We start from the raw sequence: 15,326 nt of genomic DNA, 5'->3' as shown, positions 1-15,326 counted from the left end.
GAGATGAGTTGCCCTTGCCATCAGGAGCAGGTCCTGCTGGCACCACGCACACTGTGGATGGGCCACGCTGGCTGCTGCTGCAGGGGCTTCTGTTGCAGCCACCTCCTGGAGCTGCATGGAGTGGCTGCTGCTCTGCCACATGTCATCTGAAGGGAAGTCCCTGCTTCTCTGCTTCAGAGCTCTGGCAGGTGTGTCAGATGGGCAGAGCCCAGGCCACATATCCTGGCCCCAACCACAGGGAATGCTGAGAAAGTGAGGAGCTGCCTTTCTTGCTTTATAGCGAGAGGTAGGTTTAACTTTCTGTACGAGTTTGCTAAGGCTGTCATAGCAAAGCACCACATGCTGAGTGGCTTAACTAGCAGAACTTCCTGCCTCACAGGTCTGGAAAGTCCAAGTCCAAGATCAACGTGTCAGCAGGGCTGTGCTTCCTCTGAAGGAACTGGAAAAGGATCTGTGCCAGGCCTCTCTCCAGTTTTTGGTAGTTCCCTGGCTTGTGGCAGCACAACGCCAGCCTTCATGTATTCTCCCCGTGGATATGATTGTCTCCAAATTTTCCTTTTTATAAGGACACCAGTCCCATGGGATTAGGGGCCCACCCTACTCCACTACGACCTTATCTTGACTAATTAGTCACCCTATTTCCAGATCAGGTCACATTCCAAGATATGGGCGGTTAGACATTAATATATGATTTTTGAGGGGACATAATTCAACTCATAATACCTCCTATGGGTGGGAGACTTTTTTTTTTTAATGTTTTTATTTTTTCTTGAGAACGAGTCTCACTCTTTCACCCAGGCTGGAGTGCAGTGGCACGATCTCTCACTGCAACTGTTGCCTCCCAGGTTCAAGTGATTCTCCTGCCTCAGCCTCCTGAGTAGCTGGGATTACAGGCGAGCACCACCACGCCTGGCTAATTTTTGTATTTTTTAGTAGAGATGGCCAGGTTGGTCTCAAACACCTGACCTCATGTGATCCACCCACCTCAGCCTCCCAAAGTGTTGGAATTACAGGCACCGTACGCAGCCAGGAGACTCTTTAAATGCAGAAAAAAGTAAAAAAGAATGAGAAATATCAAGTATAAATTCAGAAAATGGTATTTCCAATTTGTGATGCTTTAACAGCTTATTGTTGATAATACTCACAGTCTTATGTGACTATTACAATTATTTTAAATAATTTAAAAATTATTTTCTAAAAATTATTTTATATGAATATTTACCAGAATGAATTGAAGAAACTGAAGCCATGACACTTTTACAGCTGAAAAGAACCTTAGCAATTCACCTGATATTTGCTTTCTTCCAGTGAAAAAACACAGTGGTCCAGAGGAGTTATGTGACTTGCTTAAAGTCACACAGCAAAGATAGAGCCAGAACTTGGACTCTGTCCAGAGGTTTTCCTGCTCATGGTTCCTTTCAGAATTGGGTTTCTTTTAGGTCCAAACACCAACATCACATTAATGCAAATCTCGGGCTCTGATTCTCTGTGAGGATTGTCCTTAGAGACTCAACACCCACCTGCTGTACCCTTAGCTGATGGGCTGCAATTTGGTCTTGGGTTGCTCTGATTCAACACAGTCCTGGCCCTGATTGTGGGGCAGGAGTGACTTATGGGAGGTGCAGAGCCCATTCCTGGAAGCAACTGCCAGCTTTTTTTGAGAAAGAAGAGGAGAGGGCCCTGGAAGGATAAACCCACTGGCTTTCTCTGCTGGGAAGGGATATAGAAAGAATTTCAAAAGGAATATTTAAAAAATAAAATCTTTGTGCTATGCTGTCCTGCTAGGACCATGCTCTAGAATCAAGTTTAGATCTTTGCCACTTGAAAAATAAGGACTCTGGGCTCTCCTAATGGAAGGTTTTCTTCCTGAGATGTCTGGGAATGCTTAGCATCCCAGTGGGTGGATTTGTGGGACTTTGATTCTTAAGGCGTTAAGGTAGAATATTTAGTCTCTGCTTTTCTATTTTAACATTGTTGATGTCTTAAAGATTCGTGATAGTGGAGTGGCTTCTAAAGATGTTCATCCCTGGGTATTAATGATAAAAATATCCCAATTGCCAGACCTTTCTTTCCTTTTTGCCATTTCCCTGTTTTCCCTATCCCCCTGTTTTGTTATATTTTTATCCAAAGACAGAGCTTAGGTTTGAGTTTTCCCATCTCCCTACTTTTCTGGGCAAATCCAAGAATATTATCTAAGTGTTGTGCAACCTGTTCTTTTCCATTCTGCTGATTACGGCCCTAGTGAAGGAGGTTGTTCTGATGACAGACTCTGGAAAGTTTTTATGGTTCTTGTTCCTTTCTCAATTGTCTCCTTTTGAGTTGGAGAATTTCTCACAGGGAACAGCCACAGCTTCTCCTCTGTAAGAATGGCCAGTCCACACATGTGGATTTCTATACTTTACTTTTCTTCCTTGTCACGCTTGATTGTCTCACCTCTGGGAGAGACTGAGGCAGTCCTGATGGGGGTGAATCCATCAGTTATTTGAGACTCAGGTCACATGGAAAAGAGGGAGAGGTTTTGTTTATTTGGCTAAAGTGAGATTTTTGAAGAACCTGTTCTTTCTTCCCCCTGTCTGAATCCTCATGACCTTGGAGAATTAGATGTGTTTGCAGTGCCTCTCATTGTGACTGGCATTCGGTCAATGTTTGTTATATTAAATTGTATCTTATTAGTCATGGCACAGAGCTTTGGGTGAATTGGCTGAACATCAAAATAACCAGAGAGCATTTTGTGGCTTCCTGTTGAGGAAGTCCTTTTCCTAGACACTTTAAGTTTTTAACAATTGATCTGTTACCATATAGTCTGCTATGGCTGCTGTCACAGACTAGGTAGCTTAAAAAACAGAAATTAATTTTTTCCCAGTTCTGGAGGCTGGAACTTTAAGATCAAGGTGTGAGCAGAATTGTTTCTCCTGAGGCCCCTCTCCTTGGCCTGCAGATGGCTGCTGCCTCACGTGTCCTCACACGGTCTTTCCTCTGTGTGCACGCATCACTGGTGTTTCTCTTTTTGTATACAGATTTCTTCTTCTTACAAGGATACTGGTCAAACTGGATTAGAGCCCACCCACATGACCTCATGCTGGTAATGCTCATATCCAAATAATATCACACCTTGAGGTACTGGCGGCAAGGGCTTTAACAAATTAATTTTAGGGTGACATGATTCAGCCCATAACACTGTATTATTCTCTGTACCTGGAATAGATACTAAGTCAAGGACTGGAGTGGACTTCAGATGCCTGGTCCTCCTCACTCACTTTACAGATGAGGAACCTGAATTTAAGAGGGAGAATGGAGACTCTTTTTTTTTTTTTTTTTTTGAGAGGGAGTCTCGCTCTGTTGCCCATGCTGGAGTGCAATGGCATGATCTTGGCTCACTGCAACCTCCGCCTCCCAGGTTCAAGCGATTCTCCCTACCTCAGCCTCCCAAGTAGTTGGGATTACAGGTGCCCACCACCATGCCCTGCTAATTTTTGTATTTTTAGTAGAGACGGGGTTTCGTCATTTGGCCAGGCTAGTCTTGAACTCCTGACCTCAGGTGATCCACCCACCTCGGCTTCCCAAAGTGCTGGGATTATAGGTGTGAGCCACTGCACCTGGCCAGAAACTCTTTAATGTTCACATTTTTTAAATCTGGGCTAAAAGAAAATAGAGAATCCCAACTTTCTTCCACCACAAGGCCAACGTCTTTTAACTCTGGTCCAGGCTGAAGTTACTACCTACCCTTCTCTGTGCGGGTACAGAAGACAGTCAGCCAGAACCTTCCACAGGTTAGCAGCCGTGTCCCAGAGGCAGGAGGGCAGTGGTGTCCGTCTCCTTTCTTTGTAAAGAGGGCTCCTCCCAGCTCCAGGTGAAGCCTTTCCAACCCTCAGCCTTTTCTCATGTTTGCATTCTCTGCCTTAGCAACAAACCATCCAACCCAAGCTCGTTTTAGGGTTCTTGCTGGAATCTGCAGCAGTGCCCACATCAGCTACTACCCGCTGCACCCCCACAGCCCTCTGCTCATGTCTCCTTTGTAGAACTTCTCATCCAGCCCTGTAATTGTAGGGAGATATGTTGATGTCCCCTCCTAGACTGTAAGCAACTCTTTTTAAATGTGGGTTTTATTATTATCCAGGTATGGTGAGGCCAACAGATTAAGAGATGATTGCCACTGAAAAGATAGTTTGTTGCTCACAGTTCCCAAGAGGAGGGGCATGCCACACCATGCTGGGCCGCCTGGGGAGGCACCAGGGTCAGTCAGGAGGCAGGGGAGTGAGAGGGAAATGTGGGCAGGAGCCTTTATCATGGTTTCTGTGGGAAAGAGCTGGGGAGGAAGGGTAAGCATCTTAGGATTGGCTAGTTCAAATGATTTCAGTGGGTTTTGGGGCATAGGGATTGTCCTGAGTTGTCTGGTACCTGCCTGGGGGTGATTAGGGCAGGGAAATGAAAGCTCTGTGTGTCAGAGTCTGATAGAGGAGGTGGTGGGGGCATGGGCTCTGGATTGCTCAGAAGGTGCACTTGCAGGCAATTTATTTACTATCTCTAGGAATTGGCTAGCCCTGGGAAAGGCAGTCTCTCCAAGGTCAGCAAAGCCCCAGATGCCAGAGCATCAGATATATATAAAACAAAAAGCTATGATGAATACAGCAGTAAAAGAGCAGGGACAGCATTCCCTTGTCCTCTGCACCCTGCATTTATTTGGAGCATAGTAGACATTCAATATCTGCTTATGGAATGAATGTTATTTATAATTTCCTGGCCACCACTCAGCATGGTCACAGCTTGGTTTGGGATGATTAACAGCTTGCGTTCACTCTGAGTGTTGAAGAAGAGGTCACTGATTATTGCCATGCAAACTGATGGGGTAGGTGCTCCATATCTCCACTTCTTTTTTTTTTTTTTTTTTTTTTTTGTTGAGACGGAGTCTTGCTCTGTTGCCCAGGCTGGAATGCAGTGGTGTGATCTCAGCTCATTGCAACCTCTGCCTCCTGGGTTTAAGCGATTCTCCTGCCTCAGCCTCCTGAGTAGCTGGGATTACAGGCATGTGCCACCACGCCCAGCTAATTTTTGTATTCTTAGTAGAGACAGGGTTTCACCATGTTGGCCAGGCTTGTCTCGAACTCCTGACCTCAAGTAATCCTCTCACCTCGGCCTCCCAAAGTGTTGAGATTATAGGTGTGAGCCACTGCACATAGCCATCCACATCATTTTGTTACTCATTCATTACTTCAAACATCTTTTTTTTCTTTTATTTGTAAAATTGACATGTAGTAATTGTATATATTTATGGGATACAGAGTGATGTTTCAATATATAATGTATAGTGATCAGCTCACAGTAATTAGCTTATCCATCAAATTGAACATTTATTATTTCTTTGTGTTGGGAACATTCATTATCCTCCTTCTAGGTGTTTGAATCTATATATTATTGTTTACTATAGTCATCCTGCAGCGCTGTGGAACATTAGAACTTCATGCATCTTGTAAGCACCTACTCTGTGTTGCGCAGTAGACAGGAACAAAGCATAGTCCCTCCTCTCAAAGAGTTCTACATGGGACACTGCAGAGCTGGAAAATTTGTCTTTTCCACTTGACGTCATAGATTTGGTAGAATAGAGACCTGAAGTTACAGTGCTGGGCACACAGTAGCCTCTGAAAAGTTCTTAAATAGGTTAACTTGGCTTGTATACTTGTAATAGCTTTTGTGAGCACTGTGGTATCACAGTGCAAAGTGTCACCTGAGAAATAAAGGCTGACTTACCTGTTCTGTTGTGGTTTGCCTTAATGTTGCTGGAAACTCATTTTGGTTGTCTGCACTCTTCAGGCTAGTCACAGCTTCCATATCTACCACTGTTCTCGATTCTAGAAAGAAAAATAAAAGACTGAAAGTCTTTTCATGACAGTTCTGCAATTATTGCTTACATTCTTGCATTAATATGTCAGGTATTAAAATATAATTTTCATGATAATTTTGGGGAGTGATAAATCTTGTGCCAGGGACCTTTTTTGGATATGAGGTTGCCAGAATGATGAAATTCTCAGTGTGCATGACAGGAAGCTGGGGTGGGGCTATGAGGAGAGGAAGAAAGGAGGAGGTGTACATTCTTTCTGTGGAGGAACAGCAGCAATTGATGAATTTACTTACCTCAGATGCAGTTTTAACCCTTTGCAGTTTTTTTCAATAAGTTTTCATTTTTAAGACACAATAGAGCCACTTTTATGCAGTTGAAAGAACATCCTATAAATGTATAAAGCTAAATCTTTTGGTTAAAAACATCTGCTTTAAATAGGTAATACAAGCCCATGATATAAATATACAAAGAGTATACAGTGGAAAATGAGTGGAGGGGGGCACTGGTAATTCTTCTTAGTATTGTGGTAAAATATACATAACATAGTATTTATCATTTTAACCATCCTTAAATGTATAATTCAACGGCATTAAGATTGTATTAATATAATCATCACCACTATTTTTTTGTTTTGAGATGGAGTCTCACTCTGTCACCTAGGCTGGAGTGCAGTGGTGCAATCTCCACTTACTGCAACCTCTGCCTTCTGGGTTCAAGCGATTCTCATGCCTCAGCCTCTCGAGTAGCTGGGATTACAGGCATGGGTCACCGTTTCCAACTAACTTTTGTATTTTTAGTAGGGACGGGGTTTCACCATGTTGGCCAGGCTGTCTTGAACTCCTAACCTCAAGTGATCAGCCCACCTTGGCTTCCCAAAGTGCTGGGATTATAGGCTTGAGCCAATGCACCTGGCCTCCTCCATGTTTTTGTGGTTTGATAGCTCATTTCTTTTTTTTCTTTTTTTCTTTTTTGGGATAGAGTCTCACTCTGTTGCCCAGGATGGAGTGCAGTGGCACGATCTTGGCTCACTGCAACCTCTGCCTCCCAGGTTCAAGCGATTCTCCTGCCTCAGCCTCCCGAGTAGCTGGGACTACAGGTGCCTGCCACCATGCTCAGCTAATTTTTGTATTTTTAGTAGAGATGAGGTTTCACCATATTGGCCAGGCTAGTCTTGAACTCCTGACCTTGTGATCCACCCGCCTCGGCCTCCCAAAATGCTGGGATTACAGGCATGATCCACCGCGCCCGGCTGATAGCTCATTTGTTTTTGGCACTGAATTAATATTCCACTGTATGGATATACCACAGTTTATCCATTCACCTACTGAAGGACATCTTAGTCACTTCTAAGTTTTGGCAATTATGAATAGAGCTGGTGTAAGTATTCATGTGCAGGTTTTTGTGTGGACATAACTTTTCAGCTCCTTTGACTACCAAGGATCATGACTGCTGGGCCATATGGTAAGAGTATGTTTAGTTTTATGAGAAACTGCCAAACTCTTTTCCAAAGTAGCTGTACCATTTTGCATTCCCATGAGCAATAAATGAGAGCTCCTATTGGTTCACATTATTACTGGCATTTGGGTGGTCAGCACTCTGGATTTTGGCCATTCCGATAGGTGTGTAGTAGTATTCCTTAATTTTTGAAAATGTAAAACAGTATATTATTGCCTCATTCACTAGCCCTCACTTAAGACGAGAATGTAAACTGTGGGCTGCAAGTGTTAATTAATAATTGAATAATTTTCCAATATCTGTGCTTGGGGCTGGGCAGGGAACAGGTGCTGCTGCCACTGTGAAGCTCTGTCTATTTCCTGATGAATTAAAAGGCAATGGCGAGGGTCTGTGTAAAAAGCTCAACAGGAAGGGGCAAGGAGTGAAAAAACAAGATGGGATCTCCATGTACATCAGAGTCAAGAGGCTGAGAAAACTGTTATCTGGAGAGATTTTGCATTGTTCCTGTGTTCTGTGGTCTCTTCTCCCACTTCAGCCTTGTCACCAGATACTGTTACTGCTGGAATCCTTGATATTTGACCCCAATCCCAGAGTAGGGTTGATTTGGGTCCTATGTACCTACATTAGGGTGTGTAGTATCCTGGAGGGCTCTTTTAAGGCAACTTCTTACATCTCAGGCTGGAATGCCTGCCTTGCTTTGTCCTACCTAGTGGCTTTGAGTCTGAATTGTTCAGGAAGGAAAGGAAAAGAAAAAATAGAAAGAGGGGATTTGTCTTTTGAAAAGGCTACTCTTGCTACAGTGTGGGAAGAAGATTTAGGGGAGCTCAGAATTGATATGTGGACCCAGTCAGGAGGTGGCCACGGTCATCAGGTGAGAGATGATGGCAATTTGGATGAGGGTAGTGGTGGTGGAGGCAGAGATCTATGGATGGATTCAGGAGAATTCTAGGCGGCAAAGCTGTCAGGACTGGATGAAGAATTCTCTAAGCGTGTGTCAGAGAGGAAGGTATGAAGGAGACAGGTTTCTGGCGTGTGCAAATGGTTGCAAGGTGGGCAGTTCATAGAGACAGGGAACCTTGGAAGAGGAGCAGGCTTGGTGGGGGAAGTTATCAAGAGGATGCCTGAGGAAAGAACATCCCCCGTAAAAGAATAAATGCATTAGAGTTGTTAATTCATTCCTTCATCAGTTATTTATTGAGAACCTAGTGAATGAAACTTTTTGAAAATGGCTGTAACTACATTGTTTACCCCATGTAGCCATGGTGAAGAGTAAATGAGTGCTCTTCATGTTGAGTGCACAAAGCACTCAACCTGAAGCCTCATCATTCTCCTTAACTATTTGGAAATGGTTTCTGTTTCCTTATCTATAAAAATGAGGGCCTTCATATGGGTACTTTCTAATGTTGTCAGTAGTTATTGTATTGTGAAAAGTGACATTTCTGCTTCCTGCCTCTGTCCTACTAGTCTTAGATTATAACTTCCCTTGGGGTGGGGTTCATACTATCCCTTTACCAACCCTACCCCATAGGGGATGGACATAATTCAGCTCAACATTCATTATAAAAAAAAATCTTCTTGTTATGCTTTCTGACATTAAGTAGCCTACCTTTTCTGTAGGGTATTCCAAGTCCTAATCACTTGAATATATTTTTATCTGCATCCATTTCCTGCATTAAACTTGTTTCCAAGTCAAGAGAGAAAAAAAAACAAAAAACACCAAAGAACCGAAAACAAAGCAAGCTTATATGATTCCTATCTATGTCTCTTAGTAGCCAGGAGGACTAGATCCAGTTGAACTATTCTGAGCTCCTTCTCCAAACATCCCCTGGGGAAAGCCTTTTGGGATCCAGTCAAAACAATTCAGGGCAACAAGAAGGACATTCAGGCTCAGAAGCCATTTTATGGGACAAAGAGCAAAAACCAATACCAAACCAAAAAATCTGCTCCAAATCATAAGCAACTGATATGGTTTTGCTGTGTCCCTACCCAAATCTCAAATTGTAGCTCCCATAATTCCCACGTATCATGGGAGGGACCCGGTGGGAGGTAACTGAATCATGAGGGTGGGTCTTTCCCATGCTGTTCTAGTGACAATGAATAAGTCTCATGAAATCTGATAGTTTTATAAAGGGGAGTTCCCCTGCTCATGCTCTCTCTCTTGCCTCTGCCATGCAAGACGTGACTTTGCTTCTCTTTTGCCTGCCACCATGATTGTGAGGCCTCCCCAGCCAGCCCCCTCCTCTGCTATACACAGACACACACACACACACACACACACACACACACACCTGGTGCCCTTCTCCGAGGCAGTGAGCATACAGTGGGACTCTGACTTGGCCCCTTCCAGTCAGAGTCTAGGGCTATCTTTTGCTCATCAGCACCTTCTCCTCTCCGTTCTGCTGTCAGTGACTTCTGAGGACTCTTAGCAGTGGACACAGCAGCAAGCAGGTTAGACTCTGGATGGTGCCCCATCTCCTCCATGTCATTGCAGCCCTCACCTGTGCTGAGCCAGAACTGAGCAGTTTGCCATCATTGGCTCTGAGATCATCGCAGCCACTGCCCTTGTGACCTGAATGTCTTGGTCTTTGTTTAAAAGTCTCTAGGGCCAAGACTTAGGGGAATCTTGCTAGAGGCAGAGCTGTGAGGTAGCAGGTCATATTTCTAGGAGCTTCTCAACAGTTAACAGAAGTCTTGGCCAGTTTCCTGTTTGTTTCTTAGCACATCTTTAAAAGTGAAGAAATGCCAAGACAGGATATTAAAACTTGTGTGGCTTACATGTTTAAATTTAATAAGGAAATATCTTAACACATGTAAATATAGTTGTTTTAGTCCTGAAATATAAAATTAACAAAACATTATTTCTTTTTATAGCAGGAAAATGTTGTGTTTCTAATCAGTGGAGAAAAGATGAATCAGTCAACAAATGGTGTTGGGACGCACCATTACACCAAAAATAAATTCACAATGGAGCAAATATTGAAAAACAAAACAGATTCTCCCCACCCGTACAGAGGAAGATGTGCATATTCCTAACTACATTTTTTTTAAAAAAGAAATGTGTGCCAAAATGCTTCCATTGACTCCACTTCCCCAGGATCAAACAAAAAAATAAAACAAAAAAGTCAATATGTCCTTCAATAGAAAAGAACCTGAAGCTTAATTTATCCAATTTGCACTATTTTGTTATATCCAATGTTAAATTGACTTTCAAGTAATTGCTAGGCCTTTTATTATATATGGCAATGGTTCAAGAATATAAATTCAGTCTCTTTGAAGAGACTGTTTTTCCCCTTACCATAAACTCATCTTTTCCTAACTTAAGAAATATGCCATTTTAATTACAGAGGAAGTGACTGTGAAAAGTCAAGCTTTGCCTATTTTTGTAAACTGAAACCTCCTAGGACACAAATTACCCATGCAGCCCACATGTGCCATGCCAACAATAGACCAGGCTTAGCAGCAAGAAGGGAACATCACTGAGACACAAATATAGAGCAAAGATGTTAGTGTTAACTAAGAAAGAAAGCAAAATGCGTCTGGCCTTTTTTTCCCCTTACAACTCCCACTACTGTGATAGTTACGAGAGATGCACTCATTTCTTTTATTAGCGTTTAAAACGGGTGGGTGACACATTACGGAATTTACTTGCTGAATATAAGAGGCATCATTACATAAGATGCCAAAATAGGCCGGGCGCGTTGGCTCACGCCTGTAATCCCAGCACTTTGGGAGGCTGAGACGGGCGGATCACGAGGTCAGCAGATTGAGACCATCCTGGCTAACACGATAAAACCCCGTCTTAACTAAAAATACAAAAAATTAGCTGAGCGTGTTGGCGGGCACCTGTAGTCCCAGCTACTCGGAAGGCTTAGGCAGGAGAATGGCGTGAACCCTGGAGGCGGAGCTTGCAGTGAGCCGAAATCGCGCCACTGCACTCCAGCCTGGGGGACAGAGCGAGACTCCGTCTCAAAAAAAAAAAAAAAAAAAAACACAAGATGCCAAAATTTTGCTCTACTGGCAAATGGGTACCCTGGCTCTTTTAAGCCACACTTTACATGCTAGCCATTACAGCACTAATAGAATATATATAGGTGCTGGTGCTGGGAGGCTGAGATCAGATATGAATAGAATTTCAAGGTCTGGGAGGTAAAGCAAGAGTGAAGCAAGGGTGGTATTAGATAAGATATGCACTTAATAGTAGTAGCTGCCAAGGATGGGAAGGGCCAATGGTCTGGGCTGGGCCAGACCTGCTGAATTGGCAAGGCGGAAGGAAAGGACGGTGGGACTAGAGAACATATCTGTGAGATCAGGTAAATTCACACTGATAACCATTCTCGGTGTGGCCAGACCTCTTTTCAACCCAGCCCTGACAGCCTTGGAGAAGCTGTATTCTGTGCCGGGGCATCTGAGAATACCCATCTTTATGCATCTAAACTCTCACACCTGCTTCACCATGCTGCCGCTGTAAAGGTTTCCAGTGGGGGCCATACAAAATTGCTGTCCCCAGAGGTCACTGAGAATGAGGAAAATACCCATCAGTCAAAGAGGAGTAGAAGTGACAAGATGAACTTGCAGAGCCCTCCAAGTTTTGCTTTCCAATAGCCTTCATATGGAATTACCCCCGACCCCAAACCACCACATCTGCTTTGTAATCCAAAAGCCTTCCCAACTGCAATAAAGCTGCTGTATCAATTTCATCCAAGCGCAAAGTAAAGTAACCAGAGGGCATCAGAGAGAAGGAAAGCACAAGGAATTAGAACTAGCAGCTTCCAAAGTAAAGTGAGGAGGATTCAGGGAGTCTTAGAGGGTCAGTATGAGACTGTCAGAGATTCATTCATTCCTTGCTCACTGGCCATATTCCAGGAACCTTATTGGGTATGAGAAGATGAAGATGAAATTCATTTGTAATCTCAAGGACCATCACATCATTGTACAGCACAGTGTGTTACTACAACAATGAATAAATGCTGAAGGTGTATGGAGGGGAGGACAAATAACTGTTGAAGGGTTGATGGACTTCATGGAGGAGGTGGCTACTGAACTAGATCTTAACTACGGAATAGAGATTCCAATGAGGCCTGAATGGACAATCCAGGAGGAAGAGCTGGCATGCAGGACCTCTGATGGATCTGTAAATAAAAAGCAACAGGAAACAGAATCCCTGTGTAAGATCACACAATTCTTTTCTTTGCTGTCATAATTTTCTGGTATGAGCAGAAACACGCATCTTGAATTTGAGTAGAAACTGGGCCCCAAAATGATGCCATTTTTTTTCTTTAACACATTATCTGTCATGAATGCACACCTTACTATATGATCTTAGATCCTGAGCCAGAAAAAAAATGATATAATAGATATTGGAACAATCAGAGAGTTGGAGAAATTTTATTAAGGTATAGACAAGTCATTCAGGGTAAAAAGTCCCCGATGAAGCTCTTCTGTCTTTCTGCAAAGGAGTGGGAGTCAAGCAAGATCACTTACCTTTCTGAAAGTGATCTGATTTAAAATAACAGCAAAACCTGGGACTCTCAAATACTAAAAGTGTCAGGATCATGCCAAAGGAACAAAAGAGATGGCCTCTTTTCTCCCTTAGCATCTCCAGCTGGTAATGTTTGGGGTGATTTGCCTTTCAAATCATAAAAGCCTAAAATTAGTATTTATATGTGTGTAAGCCAAAAGTGTAATATTTTATATTTCTGTAATCCATAGGATGTGGATAATTGTGTTAATTTAGAATCTTGAAATAAATATGATTAATAATTAACATTAGTAATTTTGCTTCACAAAAAACACTTCAGAGTAATTATTTCCTGCCATGTTGAGTCTAACAGGAGTCCACTTCCTTGCCAATCTCTGGGAAATGTGAGAAGTTGTAAGCAGACAGGCGTCATCTCATTCCGCTGGAAGCCTTTTTCACCACCAGTTGGGGAGAGCACCCCGAGGCCTCAATCTGCGCAGAACCTCTGATGGGTCTGCAAATCAAAAACAACGGGCAGCATAGCATTGCTGTGTAAGATCACACAACTCCCGGCTTTGCTATCATAATTTGCTGGGATGAGCAGAAACATGCATCTTGAATTTGAGTAGAATCTGGACCCCAAAATGATGCCATTTTTGTCCTTAAAACTTTATCTGTCATGAATACACGATTTAATATATGATCATAGATTGGCTCCTGAACCAGAAAAAAAAAGATATAATAGATATTGGGTCAATTGGGGAAATTTAATGAAGGTATAGATTAATCCTATATCAATGTTAAATTTCCTGATTTTGATAAGTGTAATATGGCTGTGTAAGAGAATACCTTTATTCTTAGTAAATACACACTGAAGTGTTTAGGAGCAAGTGGCATGATTTCTGCAACTTATTCTCAAATGGTTCAGAAAAATAACATAGAGTGAGAAAATGATAAAGCATATGAGGCAAAATATTAGCAATTGGTAAATCAGGGTAAAAGATGTACAGGAGTTTTTAAAATTGTAGCTACAATATTTCTCTAAGTTTGAAATTTCAAGATAAAATTTAAATTGGGTTGTATCTGTGCCTCTCATAGAGCACTGAGCCACTTCCTGCCTGCTTCCTACCATCACGTTGATTCCTTCCATCTGTCCTTCTCCCCTGTGATTTTCGCTATGGCTTGGGGAGCATTTATGTCAGAAGCACCATGCTAGGAACTCTCAGGGAAATAAAGATCAGTGCAATGCAAGCCTCACCCTTAGCTCAGTGGGGAGTTCAAGTATGGACACCATGACCACCCTGTGAGATGGAGGCTGCCACATGCAGGGCCAAACATGTGAGGAAGGACACAAGAGCAGGGAGAAGGCCTGGGGGCTTGTCGAGACCGTGGAAGGGATCATGTAGAGGACACTTGAGGTCAGCCATGAGGACAGGTGGAATTTGACAGCAGAACACAGTGCAGGACAAGTGGCATAGACAAAGGGGCAGAGGGAGTGTCATAAGAAGAGCCCCAGGCTCAGAAGAGCAAGGTGGGTTCCATCTGGGTGAGTGCTCTGGGAATGTGATGGGCAGGACTGGGAAATAAGGCTAGAGAGGAAAGACAGGGTCAGATGCTGAGTGGCCTTAAATGGTAAGAAAGGTATTTTGAAATTTATTCTAGACAATAGGGAGTTGAGATTGTTTCCTTCCAAGACTGGGAACCATGTCTTGAGTATCTTTTGTGGAATTTTACTTCATACATAGTTCACCCTGAAGGGGTTAAAAACATACCGCTTTCACATATTGACTGTTTTGAATTAAAGGCATTTGAAAGACAGAAGTTGCAAGAAGATCATTCTGACCTCTTTTCTGTTTCTTAAAAGCAGAAGATGAAATTCCGATGTGAAAGACACCCTTCCTATACTAGAAGGAAAAGCAACATCTGTATCCTTAAGGACGAGAAGTCAAGGCTGAAAGAATTCTTTACAGACCTTGTTAAGATAACTCATATTGTTGAAGTCTCCCCACATAATTTAGTTGCTTCTTCACAACTTAGTATTCTTTTGTCCAATGCAGTATATAAGTAACTGACTGTAGCTGGTTTTTTGGGTCTTATTTTCCTTATGAGGGCTCCCCAGGCCACATAAAACTTGTATTAAATGAATTTGTGTGCTGCTTTTCTCCTGTTAATCTCTCTTATGTCAATTTAATTCTCAGGCCCAGCCAGGACTTTAAGAGGATGGAGGTAGAGTTTTGCTGCCCCTGCAATAGTCAATAAATAGTGGTGGTGTGATGTTTGCAAAAATGAACATTTACAACCTCATGCAATTTAATTCAAATTCAAATATCAGAGACATATGTTGTTAAAATATGCAGTCAATGAAAAAATATTTTTTGGAGAGACAGAGTCTCACTTTGTTGCCCAGGCTAATCTTGAGCCTTGGTCTCAAGCGATGCTCCCACCTTTGCCTCCCAAAGTGCTGGGATTACAGGCATGAGCAATTGCACCTGGCTGAAATCAATGTTGAAGGAGGAAAAATTGTTGGGCAAGATCCATGTACCAAATGTTTTACCTATTCTATATTATTACATATTC

The 15,326-nt window shown here is 42.7% G+C and overlaps 1 protein-coding gene across 2 annotated transcripts in view; it reads left to right on the top strand.

The window, feature by feature from the left end:
* Positions 1-14,894, top strand: part of SUCLA2 (succinate-CoA ligase ADP-forming subunit beta) — a 154,865-nt gene extending 139,971 nt beyond the window's left edge. For both annotated transcript variants that reach the window (XR_010136636.1, XR_010136637.1), the window contains exons 14-15: positions 10,163-13,301; positions 14,617-14,894. The gene's annotated coding sequence lies outside the window, so the exon portion shown is untranslated. The remainder of the gene's footprint in view (positions 1-10,162; positions 13,302-14,616) is intronic.
* Positions 14,895-15,326: the final 432 nt, after the last annotated feature.

The sequence above is a fragment of the Pongo abelii genome, chromosome 14 (genome assembly GCF_028885655.2).
Source record: "Pongo abelii isolate AG06213 chromosome 14, NHGRI_mPonAbe1-v2.0_pri, whole genome shotgun sequence".
NCBI lineage: Eukaryota > Metazoa > Chordata > Mammalia > Primates > Hominidae > Pongo > Pongo abelii.
This window is presented reverse-complemented; position numbering and strand designations above follow the sequence as displayed.